General features: G+C 26.4%; 1 protein-coding gene across 18 annotated transcripts in view; it reads left to right on the top strand.

Moving 5' to 3' along the window:
- Positions 1 to 17,001, top strand: part of LOC129743777 (uncharacterized) — a 405,430-nt gene that overhangs the window by 162,323 nt on the left and 226,106 nt on the right. The window lies entirely within an intron of this gene.

The following is a 17,001-nucleotide window of genomic DNA, read 5'->3' as shown; positions in this document are numbered from 1 at the left end:
CCGACTCGGTAGGCTGTGATCGATCAAACCTGACACGTTTTTTTTTCTGTCGTGAAAAATTTCAGTTTTCAATCTTTCAATAATGTAAATTGTTCTTCAAATTTCAAGAAGTGCTGAAGATCATTTTATAAGGAGCGAAACAGATATTCATTTTTGGATTAAACCAACACATTGGGAAACTTCCTCATAAATTGGAGAGCGCTTCCAGGTGGCCTACCACAAATCAGCAATGCAGTTACAGATCCCTTTTACTTCAGAAGCCGACGTTTTATAATGCTTTGGTGAGCCCGTTCTTTTTTTTTCTTAATTTTCGAGAGTTTTGTTATTTCTGTAAATTCATTTTTTCTGTATTGTATCAAAAGTTGTTTACTAATCAAAATAAGAGACCCATAAACTTAAGCTAGAGATCAAATGATGTTCTTTTCATGTGAAACAACATACTATTAAACAAATGATCAGTTTAGACAACATTATTCCCATTTGATGAGCATTTTAACAAGAACAACGAACTTTTAGGTTATATAAATCAACATAACTGAGCTTATTTACATACTTTACTTGTCTTATCAATTTTTATTTGAACTAGATTTTGAATTTCATCTCCTAGTTGTATGGCAATATTTCAGTGAACCTATTACACCTTTTCCTCAGAATAATAAATGTTTTTGAACGGTTTATTTAATGCCTCCCATCTTAAAATAAATATATATTTTCATTTCTTTGTCGTTTTATGAAAACTAGGCCATTTTTAGTTAGGGAAGCGAAAAGCAAATCAATTCCAAATAGAAGTCATAAAATTTGAATAATTGAAGAAAGAATAAATAGTTAATAGTCAGATTAGTTAACCTTTCATATTTTTTTTTTTACAAAAAATACAATTCAAATCGAGAGTATGGCAACATTGAACTACTGATTTCATAAACAAACGGCAATCGCGAAAACTTGTTTTTGGTCTAGTTCAATTAGTTTTTAGGTATCACAACAAACACACTGTCCTTAGAACAACGCCTCTAAATTCAAAACTTAGGAACACAAATTTAAATGACTCATTGACAAAGTAACGATCGGAGAATTGATAATGTACATTATTATAACATATGAAAGGGTTTTCTTGAATTTATATTCTAAAAAGCTTAGCAAGAAGTTGATTTTTTGATAGTAAAATGACAGTGTTCAGAATGCGAATAACTTAGCACACGGACAATCAAGGAACAAAACATGTTTTATGATGTATGGTTGATTAAAAGTAAATTACAATCGCATTAGTAATAATTTTTAAAGTTCAATCATCATACATTAGAGGTTTTCACGATTAAATTTCTTAAAAAAAATTTCGGAAATCCTCGGAATACCGAACAAATTTTAGGGTTTTTGCAGTTAAAAAATGTTCATCAAATAATAATGTCAATAACAGTATTAAGAAAACTAGATCACACTGGTCAAAAGTGTTTCCTGATTTTATCCTCCCACCCACTCTCCCAACCAAAATTGTTTGCTAGGATGCAGAGGTGACCTCGGTCCTAAAGCACAAATTTCTTTCTTTCATCCCTTTCTCATTCTTCCAACCTATCCATTGACTATTAGGACGTGGCCGGCGCCGTTATTGACGTACAAAGAGAGAGCATCAGTTTTGTGCAGTGTGAATGCGTTGCTAGTCCCAAGCACCATTCATTTGACCTCTGAACAAAATAGATTGCCTCGGTCAATCACGGAGTAGCAACCATTGGTGATGTAGAATTCGTTCTACTAAGCCACGCCTGCGATCATGGTTTTCGAAATGCATTTCTTAAAAAATGAGAGACAAACAGTAATATCATAAATTGAATATTAAAAGAATAACAAATTTGTTCAGTGAAAATCATTTTGTAATAATTGATAATGTAGCATTTCGGCTTCAATGATTCAGGTGGATGTGAATAGTCAATCAAGCTAAGCTAAGCTAAGCTAACAATGAGATTTTCATGCCGACGAAGTTACACCTGAATCTATTTTTATCACTTCTCTATCTGGGGACTTTGGATTATCCTGGTCTGAACCAGTAGAAAATCAACTGACACAAATGTATACGTTCTAATGAAATCAGCCTAAAAGTATAATCCCTTGGTGTCAGAAGGGTGTAAGTGCACTTGCACCCTTCTGACACCAAACGAAACAGGATTTTCATTAACATTTTTTTATAAATAGCTTAAAAATATCGAAATAATTTTTCTTTTGACCTGTGTCTTCTACAGAATGTTAATCTATACTTTAACTATCCAAAAAACAGTTTATCTCAGTTTTGATAAAAATTCACTCTCACCCCTCTGATCCTAAGTGCCTCAATTGTAATGAATGTTGAAAAGAAGTTTCTGTAAGAAGCCGTCCCCAATTACCCCAAGTAGGATGTTGAGTATTCAAATATTTGAGTAGTTTGAGTATATTCAACAAAAAAATCTCCTTTTTCTTCATTTTTTGCCGCTTTTTCTTTTCATAATTTTTTATTTTAAAAGTGAGGATTATTTAAATGTAGAATTTGAAAAAAAAATCGCTGAAAACATCCGTTATTACCGAAAGTTTGTCTTTGTCACAGAAATATTGTGCTAAAAAAAATCTCAATGTCACTAATATAATGGGTAGTTAATAAGGGAAAACCAAATGTGAATAAAAGACAACAAATTATTGGGATGAATCATCCCAGAGGATGAAAATCCCAAACAAAATAAACAAAAATAAAAAAGACAACTCTACTCCACCACTGAAACCTGCCTTGATTTCAACAGAACGTAAAAATGATATTGACAAAACTTTAATAGCAGTTTGTTGAAAATATGGTGAAGAATTAAATCATTTTAATTTATTCCCGATATTTATTGAAACTTAAAGATTTAGCGCCATAAGAAGATATTTTTAAATGTTAAGAACATTTTTTCATCATTCGAAAAGATTATGGCGCATCAGATACAATTTTATTTTAATGACTTAATACATATTTGGAAGTGTACTATTGGAGCTTCACATTCAACCATTTTCTCCAAAAAATATGTTGTTTTGGCTCATATTTAGAAGTCACGTTTAGTACACGAAGAACGGAGAATATCAGTCGAAATCGCTTAACAAACGGGCAAATTTACAAAGTTCCGCGGTATTTTATAGCATGAGGAATAATAATCCGACTATTGTTTTCACATGTGTTTTTTAAGCTATTCAACATCTTGTACAATTACTTAAAATGTACAATTATTTATAAGATTTCAAATTTCAAAGTTCAGATTTTAGATTTCAAATTTTGGATTACAGATTTCAGATTTTATGTTCCATATTTTAGATTTCGGACTTTTAAGAGCTGATGTTTGATTTCGGATCAAATTTATCAAATATTCATTTCATTAGTGTTCATTTATTATTGTTTGAGATTCACATGTTCTTACAATTAAGAAAAGTTTAAGCCTATGTTTTTGGATTTTTGCAAAAAAAATTGTGATGATTTTAGACATCATTAAACGCCTGTATGTATGCAACACTTTGTAGGGGTCAACGAAGTAAACAATTACAACACTTTATCAGGTAGCAAAAAAAATGATCATTAATGAGGCTGACAATTGTAAAGTCCGTCACTTTATACTTTATACTGCTAAGTCATGATGCTTTTTAAAATTTGCAGTGTAACGAACAAAATAACATGAGGAATTTGAATTTTCTATTAGTTTTGTTCTGACCTGACACAGCTTCTGCTTAAAACCACTCATATGAGCAAATTATCGAGTTACATATTGAAAGTTTTTATTTATTTCAGTGTAAGTGTCAAAACATGTCTTGTGTGCTAACTACCTTGAATTAAATCCGAACAGACCCATTCCAAAACACAATAAATACAAAGTCCTTCGAACGGACAGACGCATTATTCCACGAATGACCACAATCACATCCATTAAGTTTCGATATGCCCCAAAGGTCACAAAAGTACACAGAATTACTTTCATCTCGGTTTATCGCCTCCCCAGTCGGTCTTAGCTTACTTACCGATACACTCAACGAGCAATACCGGTTATTGGCGATGGCTTATGGACCAAATTGTAAAAAAATATACCTTAAAACGAGCGCAATCCATCAACGCAAACACATTTCGATAATGTCTACTCATTGGTCGGTCGAATACAAGCACCCTGCTAAGTAAGACAGACATTTAACGCAGTCGATCACCTACCAAATGGCCAAGCTGCCAACCTACACGCGAGTTTACGTAAGACCCGACGGACTTTCATAAACAACCTTTACCGATTTTGGTCGATTTCCATATTCGGAAGCTGGTCAGACCCTGCAGAGTATACGGCGTCCAGTGTAGGGGGGCTCGTATTCATCCGAAACTGTTACTCCACAGCAATTCGATATGGTAATACACCCTCCTGCCCTTCTCATCCGCCAATCTCCCAGCAAACCCCATGTGCTGATTGACAACAGCCAACAAGAATACCGCACATTGAGTGAAGAACGGCTGACTGAAACGCGCACCAAAAAATCAAGAACGCAGGCAGAGGACGGAAATCACTTTTTGGAAGAAAAACAATCTTCCTCGAAATAATGAGCGTTTTAAACATCCGTTTCAATTTGTTGAAATATGTGCCACTTGATAAATGCTGACCATCTACAATCTTTCGAAAAGCAATATTTGCTCTTGGTGACCCAATATCAGAAGGCTTCAGAAGACCAGTTTACGGCGATGTTTCGAATCCGGTTTTGTGAAAGCTTTCTGCACGCAGTTATCTTATTGAGTTGGATAATGTGTCGAGTGCGATCACCCGGGGAATGTCGCTTGAGTTTGGAGAAGGAAAATCCACTTTTCCAGATGGTCGTTTGAAGAATTTCGCTGGGGTAGCGAAAATAAAATTGTTGATATTTTTATAATAAACGAAAAATTGAAAAAAACGAAAATTCTTTCTTGTTGAAAAATGTTTAACACATTGAAGTTAAACATAGGTACTAGTTTTGAACAGTACTAAAAAACGAAACAATTCGAACCATATTTTGAGCAGACAAATTCAACGAAATGATTTGCGGAACCCATTAATGTTTATAATTTGACTTTATTTCTCGATAAGTTGACGAAAACATAATTGTTACAGCGAAAGTGAAAATGGGAATGCAAATTCAATAAAAACTCAATAATTAATTCATAACTGTTGTCATAGAATACTTTTTTTATTATTAAAAAGGTGGAAAGAGGTTTTCGTCATATTTTGATATTTAAGAAAATGTAATGTGTCAACCTGAACTCAAGTCGTTTCACATGGATGAAGAGATAGTTGCGATTAGAACCGCGAAATCAACTCATTAACTATTGGTGTAAAGTTCATCAATTGCGGTGTGATATTTATTTTTGGTGTGATATTTATTAACGTGACTTTGAAGGTTTAAAAAAAAATGATAATGCATGGCGCCGTTGTGTAGGCAATGAATTTTCTAAAAAAAGTTGCCGTCAACTGGGCCATCATGAAAAACTTTTCAACTTCAATGGCTTCTAAAAACTTAATGTTCACAGATAATCATATAGCTTGTACTTAAAAAGTTTTAAGGTTGATGGAACATCAAATTGAAGTAGTCAGAAATTTACAAAAACATGCGATTTTCACCCTCCTACGAAAAAGGGGTAGGTTGCAACGAACTTTGTTTTTGATGAAAAATCAAATAAAAACGTTTGAAAATTAATAGTTTTTGATACGTTTATGATGTCATAACGCATGTAGCACCAATTGCAGTAATTTTCGGTTTTGATCGAATTAAATTTAACATTTTTTGGGTCGAAAATTATTTTAAAGAAAAAGCATAAGGGTGCTGCATACATTTAAGGGCATAAAATGCTATAAAAAGTTCTACTAGCTGAAATCATAAAAAATGCTCATTTCCCAATTAGTACTTTGATACTTTTACCCAGGATATCTGGCAACACTGTTATATTACTACGAACCCAATTTGAGTAGTCTCGCTTAATCGTGCGATGATGTAAACATTCGCACCGCGTTTATCATCATCACCTGTCATCAGCAATCACTAATCCACTAATCCACATAATTTAAACTTCAACTGACCCGAACATTAGTGTCGGTTTATCTTTTTTATTACAGATTTTTTCGATAACCTGATAATTTAAATAGACACTCAATTACAGTTCAGATATTTCTTTGAAAATCAGGACTTTTTTTCTTAGTGACACTTTACACCTATGAGGCTATTCGTGTGAAAATCAGGATAATTCAGTACATATGAAGACCATTTTCAAAAAAAAATTAGGACAAATGAGGACAATTTACAAAATCAGGAACCGTCTTTCGAAAATCAGGACCAATTCTGATTTATTAGGACACCTGGCTCCTCTGGATTCACGCACTGCCTGATAGGGATGCCAGGTGGTTTTGCAAAAAATCAGGACACCATGTAGAAAAAAATCATGGATTTTTAAAGACATCCCTAATTCTGCTTAAATTGCATAAATGAAGGCCGTAGACGCCTTAGTTTATGCAACAGAGGTAAGAAGTATATTGCCTGGCCTGCAGTTTATATGAGAAAAAACCATTTGAATACCATCTGAATTGTAGATAATAATTGGTTGAACTATTTTATTACAGATTTGTTCGATATCCTGATGATTTAATTATAAATTCAATAAAAATTTAGATATATTTTTGATAATCAAGACAATTCAATACATTTTAATAACCATTTTTCAAAAATCAGAATAATTCAGGGCAATTTAAAAAATCAGGACGGTCTCTCAAAAATGTTTGACGGTCTCTCAAAAATCAGGACAAATCCTGATTTATCAGGACACCTGGCACCTCTGCCAGAGATGCCAGGTAGTTTTGTCGAACATCAGTACAATATGAAAAAAAAATGAGGATTTTTCAGGACACCACAAAATCTGCTTAAATTGCATAAATAAAGGCGAAATACTGGTACTGTAAACTCCTTAATTTACGCCCTGAGGCGAGCAGGATCTTGGAAGGCCGGCGTTTTTTATAAAAAAAACACCATTTAAAAATCATCTGAACCGAACATTATTATCGATTTAATTATTTTATAACCAATTTGTCTAATATCCTGATAATTTAACTATAAATTCAATTCCAGTTTTGACATTTTTTTTTTTTAAATCAGGACAATTCAGTACATTTAAAAACCAGTTTTAAAAATCAGGACAAATTCTGATTTATCAGGACACCTGGCACCTCCCCTGCGAACTGTCTCCACAAATAGAAATTACGTCATCGTGAATCGATTCTTTTTTTAGAAGTTAAAATCCATCCAAATAAATATAAAAAAGTAAATCGACCCATTACAATTGTTCTCGATTGCAAATTGGACACAAAGCATGTGGAGAACCAAAACAAATCGTGTTTTGATTCCGCGCGATACAGCAGAAATCTTCGGCTGATGAATCGTTCTGATCCGCGTAGGTAACGCTTTTCTGGAGGATCCGAACGGTGTGTTTCAACACTTTCGATTTTATAAACTATTTCACAAACCTCTATAAATTCACCGTTATATGTCGGTTATTTTCGCCAGTGCATGCTCTTTTTGCTCGGTGCTAAAAGAGTTAAAAACGTCTTATGATACGTCAGCAGCAAGCTATTAAATTTTAACAGAAAGATTGTTTGGGACGTGTTTCCCAACTCCTTTTTGAAACCTTTCAAAAAATCTTTTCATTAAATTAGGCATTTTATTCCTCAAACATAAAAATGCAGTTTCTACGAATTCGTAACAAGCACCGTCAAAAAGCGCATGATTATAGCATACAATCATGCGCTTTTTGGCGATGCTTGTTACGAATTCGTAGAAACTGCGAGAGTTTTTCTTAGAAAACAGCACAAATCGAGAAAACTTGCAACAAACTTTGAATTTATTTGAAAATCTTATATTTTCTGCTTTTTTAATCTGGTAATAATATAAAGGGTTTGCATACATGCAGGGGTTAAAAATACTACAGAATAAAATTCAAGCTGAAATCATAAAAAAACGTTTTAGGTGATGAAATTTTAACGCTTGATGCAAAACAATCATATTCCAACATATGGAAATGAGATTTACAAGGCTTCACTTTAATTTACATTTTTTTTTGCATCTAACCTCAGTCAGGTAATAAATTAATAATTTTCTTATAGAATTTTTAGAGAATTAATGAATATCATTAAGCCAGTTCGTCATACTGGCTTCAGTTTTTACGGCATTGTTGGCAAAATTGTTTACATTTAAGAAATTAAAAAAAAACAGAATTTGCATCTCAATTTATTAATTATATTCTTATTTTCCTCACTTCAATTTTCCTTTGAGCAGATATCTGTTTTTAGCATTCTGAATTTTGTAAAAATATTTTCGGATTACCTCACTAACATATTTTTTTCTTTATACATCAGAACATTGTAACAGATTAGAACTGCAGGTTCTAAAACCCTGACGTGTCATTCTGGCTGCATGCTATCTTCTTATTGAAATGCCACACACGAGTCGACAATTTATAGCGCAGTTTAATGGCTCCTTAAGACGAAGGGGTGAACCGACAATTCTTGGCCAGGAAATTGCTTAGAGGTACCAAACATGCAATGCACGCACGAATAATCCTTCCTCCCCGGATAGTTCCGACAAGTGTTTGTTGCGGTGGCCTTTTTCGGAAAACGTTTGTTTCTTTTCTTCTATTTCCCCCAAACAAAACTATCAAGAGCTTAATGCAGCGCATAAGAAAGACGACATTGTCGTTTCCACGACTTTTGAATTAAAGTGTTTTTTTTTTGTGAGGGAGACTGCATCCATTTATGTTTCCGAAGGTTGGAAGAGGTAAACTCATGTAATTATTATTAGCAACGAATTATATTCGTTTTTTTTTCTGGTGTTCTGAGAATGTGTTTGGACGTTGTTGCAAGCCTACGCGATTCTATTGAAATTAGACTTCAACGATCAGAAACAAAACCAACGACGAACACGATTCTAGAGAATGCTTGGTTTTCCAGAAATGCTGCCGTGTCGAAATTCAATTCAGGATCGCACGATTCAAAAACATAGGACTGGTTAAAAGAACAAATCGAAATCGACATTTCAGCTCGATTTGAATCTTTCGTATCGAAACCTTGGGGAGTTGAACTTCCATTCTGGATAATTTTGTTTCTATTAGGGGTGAGGCCAGACGAGATCAACTTCAATAACATTAGCAATCTTTTGTTCAAGTCCATTGGCTACGGTCATTTGCTTTCAAGCTACTCAATTTACTCAATCATTTATTCATTAATCTTCTGGTAACGGGCGATTTAAGTCGAGAGGGATCAAAATTCGCTGCGTGATAATAAATCAAAAAAGACTTTGTGATTATTTCTTGCCTTGTGAAATTTGATTACCTCAAAGAACACCGATGATAAGCTCAACGGTCAATGTTTTAATGTTAGAAAGCGCCTGAATTTATGTTGTTAGTTTTTTTTCTGCTAGACAAAATTGTTAACTAAAAATTCAAAGTGTATAAGTTAAGTATAAAAATTCAAATTGAATGATGAGATGAAAGTCCTACAAAGGTCATAGAAGAATTCACTTCCGATTTGTTACAATTATTACGAAATTAGTAAAATCAAAACACAATTCCAATTGTTGCCTGAAATTCCTAACCTCCTTGTCCTTACGTTTTGCCTGAGGGCTTCCAAGTTAATCAATTTGAAATCATTTGAAATAGACACACCCAAACTGATTTATTCATCCCTGCATTCGTCAGCCAATTGGCTAATCATGGCCAAAACAATCCCCCCCAAAAAAGATAGAACCCCAAATGGCAACCTGCTGGGACCACGACCGGTGCTAATCTCGCAAATGAGATTTCCCACTGCGGATCCAGACAGCCAATTTCGGTCCAAAGTTCCATTCTCGAAGAAGGGAACAACAGTAGAACGGAACAGATTTAAACAGCCCAAGTTCGTTGTTTCAAGGTTGTTTGGCGCTGTTTCCTCCTCTTGGCGGTCAAGTTTGTTTTTCTGCTCCGACTTCGATCCGTCCGAGGCAGCTGTGATACCTATATTTCATGGTCTAGGGAATTTGCACTGGCAACTTTGTAGGGGAAGGTAATCCGCCATTCGTGTTGTGCCGATTTGTTCGTTTGTTTCCCGTTCTATTTTTGCCTTTTTGATTTGTAGTTATTACGGCTAATAGGTGTAAATTATTGCTTGCGAAGCTGGCGGCCGCTTGTGTCATTTCTCGGAATTCTGAGGCCACTTGCCGGGCTGGGTTCGGGATTGAGCTCTAGCATAATTGTTGTTTGCTGTTGATTTGAATCAGATTGCAGCCCTGCTATGCTTCATGAAACGCATGATTTTTTTCTTGGATTCAGATTTAAAAAATCGACGTCATATTTATTAAATTTTTCAAACAAAGTTCAATAACTCATTTTTTTTAATTTGTTGAAATAACAGCATTAATTTTTTTTTCTATTTAGCACTTTTTCTAGAACTTTTGATAATTGTAAGAAAATCTGGTTTCGAGATCTAGCGAAAGAATCAAGTATCCAGTGAAAATAGTCAAATTTGTCAAATATGTCAAAATAGTCAAAATAGTCAAAATTGTAAAAATTGTCAAAATTGTCAAAATTGTCATAATTGTCAAAATTGTCAAAATTGTCAAAATTGTCAAAATTGTAAAAATTGTCAAAATTGTCAAAATTGTCAAAATTGTCAAAAATGACAAAAATTACAAAACGACAAAAATTACAAAATGACAAAAATGACAAAAAAGACAAAAATGACAAAAATGACAAAAATGACAAAAATGACAAAAATGACAAAAATGACAAAAATGACAAAAATGACAAAAATGACAAAAATGACAAAAATGACAAAAATGACAAAAATGACAAAAATGACAAAAATGACAAAAATGACAAAAATGACAAAAATGACAAAAATGACAAAAATGACAAAAATGACAAAAATGACAAAAATGACAAAAATGACAAAAATGACAAAAATGACAAAAATGACAAAAATGACAAAAATGACAAAAATGACAAAAATGACAAAAATGACAAAAATGACAAAAATGACAAAAATGACAAAAATGACAAAAATGACAAAAATGACAAAAATGACAAAAATTACAAAAAATATAAAAATGACAAAAATAACAAAAATGACAAAAATGACAAAAATTATAAAAATTATAAAAATTACAAAAATTACAAAAATTACAAAAATTACAAAAATTACAAAAATTACAAAAATTACATAAAAGACTAAAATAACAAAAATTAAGAAAATGACAAAAATTACAAAAATTACAAAAATTAAGAAAATGACAAAAATTACAAAAATAACAAAAATTACAAAAATTACAAAAATTACAAAAATTACAAAAATTACAAAAATTACAAAAATTACAAAAATTACAAAAATTACAAAAATTACAAAAATTACAAAAATTACAAAAATTACAAAAATTACAAAAATTACAAAAATTACAAAAATTACAAAAATTACAAAAATTACAAAAATTACAAAAATTATAAAAATTACAAAAATTACAAAAATTATAAAAATTACAAAAATTACAAAAATTACAAAAATTACAAAAATTACAAAAATTACAAAAATTACAAAAATTACAAAAAATTACAAAAATTACAAAAATTACAAAAATTACAAAAATTTCAAAAATTACAAAAATTACAAAAATTACAAAAATTACAAAAATTGCAAAAATGGCAAAAATAACTAAAATTACAAAAATTACGAAAATTACAAAAAATACAAAAAAACAAAAATTACAAAAATACAAAAATGACAGAAATTACAAAAATTTCAAATTAACAAAAATTACAAAAATTACAAAAATTACAAAAATTACAAAAATTACAAAAATTACAAAAATTACAAAAATTACAAAAATTACAAAAATAACAAAAATTACAAAAATTACAAAAATTACGAAAATTAAAAAAATTACAAAAATTACTAAAATTACAAAAATTACAAAAATTACAAAAATTACAAAAATTACAAAAATTACAAAAATTACAAAAATTACAAAAATGACAAAAATTTCAAAAATGACAAAAATAACTAAAATTAAAAAAATTACAAAAATTACAAAAATGACAAAACTGTCAAAAATTACAAAAATTACAAAAATTACAAAAATTACAAAAATTACAAAAATTACAAAAATTACAAAAATTACAAAAATTACAAAAATTACAAAAATTACAAAAATTACAAAAATTACAAAAATTACAAAAATTACAAAAATAACAAAAATAACAAAAAATTCAAAAATTACAAAATCTATAAAAATTACAAAAATTACAAAAATTACAAAAATTACAAAAATTAAAAAAAATTACAAAAATTACAAAAATGACAAAAATCACAATAAATACAAAAATAACAAAAGTGATGAAAATTATAAAAATTACAAAAATTACAAAAATTATAAAAATTACAAAAATTACAAAAATTACAAAAATGACAAAAATTACTAAAATTAAAAAAATTACAAAAATTACAAAAATGACAAAAATGACAAAAATGACAAAAATGACAAAAATGACAAAAATGACAAAAATGACAAAAATGACAAAAATGACAAAAATGACAAAAATGACAAAAATGACAAAAATGACAAAAATGACAAAAATGACAAAAATGACAAAAATGACAAAAATGACAAAAATGACAAAAATGACAAAAATGACAAAAATGACAAAAATGACAAAAATGACAAAAATGACAAAAAAGTCAAAAATGACAAAAATGACAAAAATGACAAAAATGACAAAAATGACAAAAATGACAAAAATGACAAAAATGACAAAAATGACAAAAATGACAAAAATGACAAAAATGACAAAAATGACAAAAATGACAAAAATGACAAAAATGACAAAAATTACAAAAAATATAAAATTAACAAAAATAACAAAAATGACAAAAATGACAAAAATTATAAAAATTATAAAAATTACAAAAATTACAAAAATTACAAAAATTACAAAAATTACAAAAATTACATAAAAGACTAAAATAACAAAAATTAAGAAAATGACAAAAATTACAGAAATTACAAAAATTTCAAAAATTACAAAAATTACAAAAATAACAAAAATTACAAAAATTACAAAAATTACAAAAATTACAAAAATTACAAAAATTACAAAAATTACAAAAATTACAAAAATTACAAAAATTACAAAAATTACAAAAATTACAAAAATTACAAAAATTACAAAAATTACAAAAATTACAAAAATTACAAAAATTACAAAAATTACAAAAATTACAAAAATTACAAAAATTACAAAAATTACAAAAATTATAAAAATTACAAAAATGACAAAAATTATAAAAATTACAAAAATTACAAAAATTACAAAAATTACAAAAATTACAAAAATTACAAAAATTACAAAAATTACAAAAATTACAAAAATTACAAAAATTACAAAAATTACAAAAAATTACAAAAATTACAAAAATTACAAAAATTACAAAAATTTCAAAAATTACAAAAATTACAAAAATTACAAAAATTACAAAAATTGCAAAAATGGCAAAAATAACTAAAATTACAAAAATTACGAAAATTACAAAAAATACAAAAATAACAAAAATTACAAAAATACAAAAATGACAGAAATTACAAAAATTTCAAATTTACAAAAATTACAAAAATTACAAAAATTACAAAAATTACAAAAATTACAAAAATTACAAAAATTACAAAAATTACAAAAATTACAAAAATTACAAAAATTACAAAAATTACAAAAATTACAAAAATTACAAAAATTACAAAAATTACAAAAATTACAAAAATTACAAAAATTACAAAAATTACAAAAATTACAAAAATTACAAAAATTACAAAAATTACAAAAATGACAAAAATTACAAAAATTACGAAAATTAAAAAAATTACAAAAATTACTAAAATTACAAAAATTACAAAAATTACAAAAATTACAAAAATTACAAAAATGACAAAAATTACAAAAATGACAAAAATTACTAAAATTAAAAAAATTACAAAAATTACAAAAATGACAAAAATGTCAAAAATTACAAAAATTACAAAAATTACAAAAATTACAAAAATTACAAAAATTACAAAAATTACAAAAATTACAAAAATTACAAAAATTACAAAAATTAAAAAATTACAAAAATTACAAAAATTACAAAAATTACAAAAATTACAAAAATTACAAAAATTACAAAAATTACAAAAATTACAAAAATTACAAAAATGACAAAAATTACAAAAATTACAAAAATTACAAAAATTACAAAAATTACAAAAATTACAAAAATTACAAAAATTACAAAAATAACAAAAATAACAAAAAAAACAAAAATTACAAAATCTATAAAAATTACAAAAATTACAAAAATTACAAAAATTAAAAAAAATTACAAAAATTACAAAAATGACAAAAATCACAATAAATACAAAAATAACAAAAGTGATGAAAATTATAAAAATTACAAAAATTACAAAAATTTTAAAAATTACAAAAATTACAAAAATTACAAAAATGACAAAAATTACTAAAATTAAAAAAATTACAAAAATTACAAAAATGACAAAAATGACAAAAATTACAAAAATTACAAAAATGACAAAAATTACAAAAATGACAAAAATTACTAAAATTAAAAAAATTACAAAAATTACAAAAATTACAAAAATTACAAAAATTACAAAAATTACAAAAATTACAAAAATTACAAAAATTACAAAAATTACAAAAATGACAAAAATTACAAAAATTACAAAAATTACAAAAATTACAAAAATTACAAAAATTACAAAAATTACAAAAATTACAAAAATTACAAAAATTACAAAAATTACAAAAATTACAAAAATTACAAAAATTACAAAAATTACAAAAATTACAAAAATTACAAAAATTACAAAAATTACAAAAATTACAAAAACTACAAAAATTACAAAAATTACAAAAATTACAAAAATTACAAAAATTACAAAAATTACAAAAATTACAAAAATTACAAAAATTACAAAAATTACAAAAATTACAAAAATTACAAAAATTACAAAAATTACAAAAATTACAAAAATTACAAAAATTACAAAAATTACAAAAATTACAAAAATTACAAAAATTACAAAAATTACAAAAATTACAAAAATTACAAAAATTACAAAAATTACAAAAATTACAAAAATTACAAAAATTACAAAAATTACAAAAATTACAAAAATTACAAAAATTACAAAAATTACAAAAATGACAAAAAATACAAAAATTACAAGAATCACAAAAATTACAAAAAAAAAACAAAAATAACATAAATTACAAAAATTCCAAAAATTACAAAAATTACAAATATTACAAAAAATTAAAAAATTACAAAAATTACAAAAATGACAACAATGACAAAAATAAAAAAAAATTACAAAAATTACAAAAATTACAAAAATTACAAAAATTACAAAAATTACAAAAATTACAAAAATGACAAAAATTACAAAAATTACAAAAATTACAAAAATTACAAAAATTACAAAAATTACAAAAATTACAAAAATTACAAAAATTACAAAAATTACAAAAATTACAAAAATTACAAAAATTACAAAAATTACAAAAATTACAAAAATTACAAAAATTACAAAAATTACAAAAATTACAAAAATTACAAAAATTACAAAAATTACAAAAATTACAAAAATTACAAAAATTACAAAAATTACAAAAATTACAAAAATTACAAAAATTACAAAAATTACAAAAATGACAAAAATTACAAAAATTACAAAAATCAAACAAATTACAAAATTTACAAAAATTACAAAAATTACATAAATTACAAAAATTACAAAAATTACAAAAATTACAAAAATTAAAAAAAAAATTACAAAAATTACAAAAATGTCAAAAATTACTTAAATTACAAAACTTTCAAAAACTACAAAAATTACAAAAATTGCAAAAATTACAAATATTACAAAAAATGTAAAAATTACAAAAATTACAAAAATGACAACAATGACAAAAATAAAAAAAATTACAAAAATTACAAAACTTACAAAAATTACAAAAATTACAAAAATTACAAAAATTACAAAAATTACAAAAATTACAAAAATTACAAAAATTACAAAAATTACAAAAATTACAAAAATTACAAAAATTACAAAAATTACAAAAATTACAAAAATTACAAAAATTACAAAAATTACAAAAATTACAAAAATTACAAAAATTACAAAAATTACAAAAATTACAAAAATTACAAAAATTACAAAAATTACAAAAATTACAAAAATTACAAAAATTACAAAAATTACAAAAATTACAAAAATTACAAAAATTACAAAAATGACAAAAATTACAAAAATTACAAAAATTACAAAAATTACAAAAATGACAAAAATTACAAAAATTACAAAAATTACAAAAATCAAACAAATTACAAAATTTACAAAAATTCCAAAAATTACATAAATTACAAAAATTACAAAAATTACAAAAATTACAAAAATTTAAAAAAAAATTACAAAAATTACAAAAATGTCAAAAATTACTTAAATTACAAAACATTCAAAAACTACAAAAATTACAAAAATCACAAAAATTGCAAAAATTACAATCACAAAAATCAGAAAAATCAAAATTTACAAAAATTACAGAAATTATAAAAAAAAACAAAAATTACAAAAATTACCAAAATTACAAGAATCACAAAAATTACAAAAATTACAAAAATTGCAAAAATTATAAAAAAAACTAAAAATCACAAAAATTTCAAAAATTACTAAAATTACAAAAATTTAAAATTTCAAAAATTACAAAAAGTATAAAAAATATCAAAAAATTATCTACAATTTTCATAAAATTAAAGAAAGAGTTTTTGAACAAAATGACACAAAAATGAGATGAAAATGAAAATAAAATGAGACACGAAAACACGAAAATTAAAAATTGAAACAAAAACGACATCTTGACGGCATTACAAAAGGATAGTAAACAGGCATGAAAAA

Source organism: Uranotaenia lowii, chromosome 2 (genome assembly GCF_029784155.1).
Source record: "Uranotaenia lowii strain MFRU-FL chromosome 2, ASM2978415v1, whole genome shotgun sequence".
In the NCBI taxonomy this organism is placed as follows: Eukaryota; Metazoa; Arthropoda; class Insecta; order Diptera; family Culicidae; genus Uranotaenia; species Uranotaenia lowii.
Note: the sequence above shows the minus strand (reverse complement) of the source record. Positions and strands in the feature narration are given on the sequence as shown.